The sequence below is a fragment of the Sapajus apella genome, unplaced genomic scaffold (genome assembly GCF_009761245.1).
Source record: "Sapajus apella isolate SASKATOON/1434 unplaced genomic scaffold, GSC_monkey_1.0 scaffold14, whole genome shotgun sequence".
Taxonomy (NCBI): domain Eukaryota; kingdom Metazoa; phylum Chordata; class Mammalia; order Primates; family Cebidae; genus Sapajus; species Sapajus apella.
The window spans coordinates 13,129,226-13,137,533 of record NW_022436954.1 but is presented as its reverse complement, the minus strand read 5'-3'; the positions used below and the strand labels follow the sequence as shown (position 1 = coordinate 13,137,533).

The 8,308-nt window shown below is 47.7% G+C and overlaps 1 protein-coding gene across 1 annotated transcript in view; it reads left to right on the top strand.

The window, feature by feature from the left end:
- The first annotated feature begins 5,426 nt into the window (after positions 1–5,426).
- Positions 5,427–8,308, top strand: part of ZDHHC5 (zinc finger DHHC-type palmitoyltransferase 5) — a 33,818-nt gene continuing 30,936 nt past the window's right edge. Inside the window, exon 1 of the mRNA XM_032283352.1 lies at positions 5,427–5,718. The gene's annotated coding sequence lies outside the window, so the exon portion shown is untranslated. The remainder of the gene's footprint in view (positions 5,719–8,308) is intronic.

Genomic DNA, 8,308 nt, shown 5'->3' with positions numbered 1-8,308 from the left:
GAAGTTGGTGTAATTTATTTTTTCCCCCTAAGCATTATAGAAACATTGTTGGAATGATTTATTGCTAAAATGCTTAGAGGAGGGCAAAACCAAGAAACCTGTGAGCCAAGTGAGTTCTTAACGATAGTTGCCCTTGCCTCTGCGCTTAGGTAATTGGTAGATCTGCTGTCAGTGCTGGATTTACTGTGGGGAGTTAGAGGCTGGTGATAATCTTGGAATAAGATTTCATATCTAATTATTTTCCAGAGATAGGTCATTTTCTCTCCAGTACAGCTATCCTTCTTGTCTATTTGATTGGAACTAGGCCCTAAGTCAAAGGGTAACTTGAGCCTTCAGGTGGTAAGAAGCTGGGAAAGCCCATTCTTTTCGATCTCTTGCAAATGACTGTTTGGTGTCCCTGGTTCGGACTTGGATTACTTAATAAGTATCTGATGCTATCCATCCATTCCTTCTTTCCATAAATATTTGCTGAGGATTTACTGTTTGTCAGGAAAGAAGTTTTATGGAGCTTACATTATAGAATAAATTTAAAAAGGCAAGTGCTATACAGAGGCTTCAATTTGGGGGATATGAGACAGAGTGAATGGAGGCTACTTTAGATTGAGTGGTTAGGAAACGCCCTTCCTGAGCACACATTTTGGGCTAAGATTTAAATGGCTGTGTGAAGGCTGTGTGAAGGTTTTGCTGGGGCAAAACCTTCCTGGTGAAAAAACCCCTGCAAAACCCTAATAAAGGAACAACCTTGATGAGTTTGGTAAAGAGAAAATCCAGTGTGGTTGAAGAATAGTGAACTAGGGGAGACCGTAAAACAGAGGCTGGAGGGGGCAGCAAGGACTGGATAATGTAGGGCTTTTGTAAATCAGGGTGAAGAATGGAATTTTTGGCCCAGGCGCAGTGCGTGGTGGCCACGCCTGTAACCCCAGCCACTCAGGAGGCCAAGAGTCCCTTGAACCCAAGAGATGGAGATTGCAGTAAGCTGAGATTGCATCAGTATACTCCATCCTGGGCAACAGAACAGCACTGTGTCTCAAAAAAAAAAAAAAAGGATTTTGTTTTTTCTAAGAGATGGGGATCTCAGCTGGGCGTGGTGGCTCATGTCTGTGATCCCAGCATTTTGGGAGGCTGAGGTGGGTGGATCACTTGAGATCAGGAGTTCAAGACCAGCCTGACCAACATGGTGAAATCTGTCTCTACTAAAAATACGAAAATTAGCTGGGTGTGGTGGCGTGCACCTGTGGTCCCAGCTACTCGGGAGGCTGAGGCACGAGAATTGCTTGAACCTGGGAGGTGGAGGCTCCAGTGAGCTGCGATCGCACCACTGCATATCCAGGCTGGGCAACAGAGCAAGCCTCCATCTGAAAAAAAAAAAAAGACCGAGTGGGGTGGCTCATGCCTATAATCCCAGCACTTTTGGAGGATGAGAGGGGCAGATCACTTGAGGTCAGGAGTTCAAGACCAGCATGGCCAACACGGTAAAACCCCATCTCTGCTAAAAATACAAAAATTAGCCAGGCGTGGTGGCTGGCACCTTTAATCCCAGCTACTCCAGAGGCTGAGGCAGGAGAATTGCTTGAACCCAGGAGGCAGAGGTTGCAGTGATCCTAGGTTGTGCCACCGCACTCCAGCCTAGGTGACAAGAATGAAACCCTGTCTCAACAAAAACAAACATACATAAAAAGGTTGTTGGTTTGTTTGTTGCTGAAAGGCAGGACATTCCTCTCTGATTGCTTCTAAACAAACCCCAGGCAGCATTTTGTTCTTGTTTGCATGTTTATTTACTAGTGAGTTGAACTAAAAATGACACAGTAGTTTGCCATCTATAGGCGTGAGAAAGTGCAAGTGAAGACAATTTGAAGAAGTGTAGATAAGCTACACTAGAAGAACTATACAGGGCCAGGTGCAGTGGCTCATGCCTGTAATCCTAGCACTTTGGAAGACTGAGGTAGGAGGATTGCTTTAACCTAGCAGTTCGAAACCAGCCTGGGCAATATATAGTGAGACCTCGTCTAAACAAAAATCTTAAAAAATTAGCAAACCACGGTGGCACACACCTGTAGTCCCAGCTACTCACGAAGCTGATGTGGAGGCCATTTCTTTTTTGGAAAGTAACTCTGGCTATTACATAATGGCCAGAGGATTGCTTGAGAATGGAAGTGGGAGGTTGCAGTCAGCTGAGATAGATCCACTGCACTTCAGCCTGGATGACAGAGCCAGACTCTGTCTCAAAAAAGAAAAACAAGCCAGGTGTGGTGGCTTATGCTGGTAATCCTAGCACTTTGGGAGACCAAAGCAGGTGGATCATCTGAGATCAGGAGTTCGAGAGCAGCCTGGCCAACATGACAAAACCCTGTCTCTACTAAAAATACAAAAATTAGCTGTGTGTGGTGATGCATGCCTGTAATCCCAGCTACTCGGGAGGCTGAGGAAGGAGAGTCACTTGAGCCCAGGTTGCAGTGAGCCAAGATCACACCACTGCACTCCAGCCTGGATGACACAGGGAGACTCTGTCACCAACACGAAACAAAACCAAACCACCAACAAAAACAAAACAAAAAACCTCTAGGGTATTAATCAATAAACATATTAAAGCAATTTGAACTTTGGGTGGTCTGGCTATCCCACTGTTTTAGCCTAGATTTTACTCTGGATACTTTTCAGAAATAGCTGGCACTTTAAACCTTATGTTCTATTAAACGTTCTTTCCAAGAAATACTTTGAGTGATCCCAAGGAAAACTGGACCAGTGGAATCTTTCTCTCTCAACTTTGGGATAGTGATTATACCTCTGTCAGTGTTCGTCCACCTAAGAAAGAGCTTGGCAATCAAGCTAGTATCCCAGGAGAGGATAGTCTGGTTGGATGGTGGAAGACTGATTTTTTTTCCCCCCATTTAGCACTGTTTAGCCAAGAGACACCACTGTTTACAAGTTATTAGACAGCTGAAAGGAAAATAAAAATGCCTAATTTGTGAAGTGGAGGAAATCAGGAAGTCCTAAAATCAAAGAAAAATATGCAACAGAAAAATGAAATCTGACTTCATCTTAAAGAAACATGATTTACAGATAGAAAATACCAACATCAGGCTGGGCACTGTGGCTCATGCCTGTAATCCCAGCACTTTGGGAGGTTGAGGCAGGAGGATCATTTGAGGTCAGGAGTTCCAGACCACTCTGGCCAACATGGCGAAACCCCATCTCTACTAAAAATACAAAAATTAGCCAGGTGCAATGGTGCACCCCTGTGATCTCAACTACTTGGGAGGCTGAAGCGTGAGAATCGCTTGAACCTGTGAGAAGGAGGTTGCCTGAGCTGATATCCAGCTGCTGTACTCCAGCATGGGTGACAGAGCAAGACTCTCTCTCAAAAACTAAAATCCTAATATTGTATCGTCAATAATGCCTTACATTTACCTTTCATATAGTCTAAAGAGGTGTTTTGTCTTTTTTTGACGGACTCTTTTTCTGCTGCCCTGGTCAGAGTGCAGTGGCACAATTTCGGCTCACTGCAACCTCTGCCTCCTGGGTTCAAGCGATTCTCCCACCTTAGCCTCCCAAGTAGCTACAATTACAGGCGCCCGCCATCACGCCCTGCTAAATTTTGTATTTTTAGTAGAGATGGGTTTTCGCCATGTCGGCCAAGCTGGTCTCGAACTCCCAACCTGGTGATCTGCTCACCTCGGTCTCCCAAAGTGCTAGGATTACAGGCGTGAGCCACCGCGCCTGGCCAAATCTAAAGAGTTTTAAAAATACAAAGTTGTGCCGGGCGCGGTGGCGCGTGCCTGTAGCCCCAGCTACTAGGGAGGCTGAGGTGGGAGGATCGCTTGAGCCCAAGAGTTCTGGGCTGTAGTGTGCTATGCCGATCGGGCGGCTGCATTAAGTTCGGCATCAATATGGTGACCTCCCGGGAGCGGGGGACCACCAGGTTGCCTAAGGAGGGCGGAAACGGGGCAGGTCAAAACTCCCGTGCTGATCAGTAGTGGGATTACGCGTGTGAATTGCCACCGCACTCCAGCCTGGGCAACATAGCGAGACCCCGTCTCTTTAAAAAAAAAAAAAAAAAGTACAAAGTCGTTATAAAGAACTCTCAAGTGTGTTGCAATAAATGCTGGATTGATGCCGTTAGCAAGAATAAACTAGAACTGATAATAGCCATGTCAGAGAAGGAACTAGACTAGACTCCAGAAAACAGGCGAAGGCAGTTCTCCTTTACCTTGCTGTCTAATGTTAAAGTGCCAGAACCACAGTAAAGCCAGCAACATTTGAGACCATATCCGAGGACAAGCCTCAGGATTTTACAGGTGAAGGGCTTCGGCTTCAGGGAAGTGGCTCCTGAAACACCTTTTTGAGGGGCCATTATGTAATAGCCAGAGTTACTTTCCAAAAAAGAAATGGCCTCGAGCTGAACAGGGAGAGAACACGTGGCATTGCTATTGCGTTCACAGCCGTCTTGGGCTAATTAGGGCAAAGTGTAGCACAGTGACCTACGCAGAGTTAGCTCGCTGGGGACAGGAGCTATTCTAGAGAACCTTTTACTTTTAACTTTGTATTCTCGGATTGGGCGAGGTGAGGGATGCGGGCGCCCATCCCAAGTGTGGGAGTGGGAAACTAATAGAATGAAGGGAATCCACTTCCCAGCTCTTCTCAGCTCGCACTCCGGGGGTGGAGGGGTCGCCACCGCCTCAGGTCGCGCGTTCCTAAGGCTTCCCTCTCACGGTTAGAGCTACGGCTCTTCTTCGTGTCCCTCCCCGGCACTTGGCAGGAGTCTCGCCCCACACTGGCTCTTCAAGTCCAGGCGTCTCCTTCTGTGGGAGCCACAGCCCAGACCATTCCATCACCCAGTATTCTGCCGGGACCAGCGGGACTCGCTAGACTGAACATTTCTCCAGCAAAATTGCTTAAATAAAGTTTTCGCCATTAAAAAAAAAAAAAAAAAAAGGAAGTAGGAAAGGAGGCCTAGTCACCAAACGATTGGCCAATCCGCGAAGGGGCTGAAGCAGGAAGCGGTGAGATTCGTCGGTAATTGGCTGCGCTGGAAGCCTGTCTGGACTGTACCACCTCATGGCGAAAGGGATTGCTGAATTCGAGAGGGTACCTGCTTGCTTTTAAGTACTTCCAGTACATACACATAATTCTTTTCTTATTTCCGAGGGTTTTTGCTTGAATCAGAAGGAATACACCAGGACACAGGAGAAGGGAAGACTCGCCTGGCCATTTCCTCATTCCTGACTCCTGCGCAGTAGGCCAATCCTCCTCTCCTCGTCGTCGTCGCAACACCACGGCCTTACGTGCGCGCTCTGGTCTTCTCGCGTGCGTACCACGCTGTGTTGCTGCAGCCAATCAGACCGCGAGGTCGCCGCGGTCGCGGGGGTTCGCGCGCACGCCCGAGATCCGCTTGGGGGTGGGGGCTATGGGTGAATGGGAGAGTGAGCGGGGGTGGGCGCGGCGGCGCGAGCCGCATGAATGAGAGAAACGTGCGCCGCGCGAGACGTCGCGCGAGCCCGGACCAGGGAGCCAATGGGAATGCTGGAAGGGTTCGAGACCCGACACTGAGGGCAACGGCCGCGCTCCGGCTCCAAGACGAGCGTCGCCTGCCGGGGGCGCGCGGCAGCGGAGCGGGCGTGGAGCGTGCGGGGGCCGCGCGCTGCTTCTCAGAGGCCGGACGGCACTGCAGGGAGGCGGCGGTGACAACGACGGCTGTGGTGACGGGCACCGAGCTCTGGGGTGAGTGCCGAGGACGCCGGTCCCTGCGGAACCGGAAGTGCTGGACCAGTGAGGTGGGAGGGGAGGGTGACCTCTAGGGAAGGGGGACCGACGACTGGGAGGGGGTTAAGGCCCCGTTTCTCCTCCGGGCCGAGTCTTTCAACTGCGGCGGGACCCGTGGGCCCCGGAAACGGACGACTAGTAGAGGCCGAGTATCCACGACTGCCAGGGTTCGGAATGGGTTGTAGCCGGCCACTCAGCTCCAGACCCAGGTCCTCGGCGATTTGGCGCCCAGCCGCCGCCCCTTCCGCCCCCGGCCCTGCGCCCCCGGGTTCTGCGGTCTCTGAAGCCCGCTCCCTCAACCTCGGTGGGCCTGGCCGCCGTGGATTTCTTCTTCTCGGTTTCAGCGGTCGTCAGCCCTGCCCCAACGGGTGATCTCCTTGCCCCTGCCCGGTGGTGGGGACCGGGTGCTGTTTCTCTTTTACCGCTCTGCCGTTCGAGTCCCTCGCTCCACTCTGCCGATACTTATTTTGGCTCAAGCCTCATCCTGTTACCTGTTCTCTCCCACCCGTCCGCTTCCTCGTCCTACCGCCACCAGCCGAGTGCTCCATGCTTTTAGTACTTTGTAGTTTTTATAAGTGGAGCTCGAATGCGTTTGCCCGTATTTTACCTATATAAATTTCTTTTTGGGGCAGGGAGGTGCAAAGTGTTTTGCCCACTTGGCCGAATGAAACACTGAAATAAGTAAGAAAGTTGCTAAAAGTTGTGAAGGCAGTTGTAGGATCACAATATGTTATACTCTAGACTATTTTTCTGCCTTGGATTCTTCACTTCCTGGTTAATGCCATCTTGACCAAGTTGATCTTACATTTGCCTACCTTTTTATTTCAGTATCCCTCTGTCCTGGATTTAGTATCTGCAGAATGCTAATTATCACCCATTCTATAAACTTAAATAGTGTTTACTAAATTATGTTGCCATGTATTTTGCTACCTCGGTATATAATGATAACACCCACGTTAAACTTCTTGGCTTTTTCTCCCATACCTTGACGTATGGATTATTCCATTACTGTGTATTTAGATTTACTCTATTGTACTGTTACACCACTTACTTCAACAAAAAATAGTTGTGTTGTCCTTGGTACTGCTGGTGTCCACCTATTTAAGGAGATAACATTAAATAAATTAAACCTATTTAAGGTTTAATACATTAAACCTTATTAAAGCCTTCAAAACACGTATCCTGTATTGTTTGGTTTACATATACATATTTCCATTTCATAGTGTACTCTCTGCCTTACTATGGCATACATATTCTTTATTCTTATTTTATTTTTTTATTTTTGATACGGAGCCTGGCTCTGTTGCCCAGGCTGCTGCGATCTTGGCTCTCTGCAACCTCTGCCTCCCGGGTTCAAGCGAGTCTCGTGCCTTGGCCTCTTGAGTAGCTGGAATTATAGGCGAGTGCCACTGCATCCTGCTCATTTGTTTATATTTTTAGTAGAGACAGGGTTTTGCCTTGTTGGCCAGGCTGGTCTCGAACTCCTGACCTCAAATGATCCACCTGCCTTGGCCTCCCAAAGTTCTGGGATTACAGGCATGAGCCACTATGCCTGGCCGGCATACATATTCTTGTATACTTTTGTGACGCTAGTATAGATTCAGACTGTTGACTCTGATGAACCACACTCATCCTTGTGGTTTCATCTTACTATATGTGGCACATCCTTCTGGTTAGAAATTCTTAGGTCTTATGTTGTCCCTCTATTGTGTAGCCCCCAAGCATCTCAGATGCTGATCTCTTGTGTATTCCCAGTATTATACTCCCAAAATTGCATAGCCTTTCATGACTCTGCATTACTATGGTAATATTAGTCCATGTGACATTTTTTCCTGTGGAAAATATGATCTGAAATAATATATGGTATCTAAATGATATCCTACTCTAGATAAAATTTAAGTAGCATAATTTTCCCTCTTCTCTAGTCTTTGGGATTTTGGGGGAAAAGTTTGGTTTAATAGTACATATTGGCCAGGAGCGGTGGCTCACACCTGTAATCCCTGCACTTTGGGAGGGTAAGGTGGGCGGATCACCAGGAGGTCAAGAGTTAGAGATTAGTCTGGTCAATATGGTGAAACCTCATCTCTACTAAAAATACAAAATTAGCTGGGTGTGGTGGTGCACTCCTGTAATCCCAGCTGCTCGGGAGGCTGAGGCAGGAGAATTGCTTGAATCTGGGAGGTGTAGGTTGCAGTGAGCCAAGATCACACCATGCACTTCAGCCTGGGTGACAGAAGGAAACTGTTTCCACACACAGAAAAAGTAGATATTGTCTACGAACCAAGAATTTGCTTTTGTTAACAGAGTTACCTGTACTGAGGCCTAAATTCCAAATGTTAGGCTTTGATTCCTGTAGGAAAGTGACAGTTAAATAATCATTAAATCAGAGACTAGAGAGGATTTATGTTTTCGAGGACCATAACAATTTCTTAGACTCCGGGCGATCACTTTATTCTAATACTTCTGTTTGGCTTTCTGAAACCCTAATTTTATTTATTTAGTTTTTAATTTTTTTTTTTTTTTGAGACGGAGTTTCGCTCTTGTTACC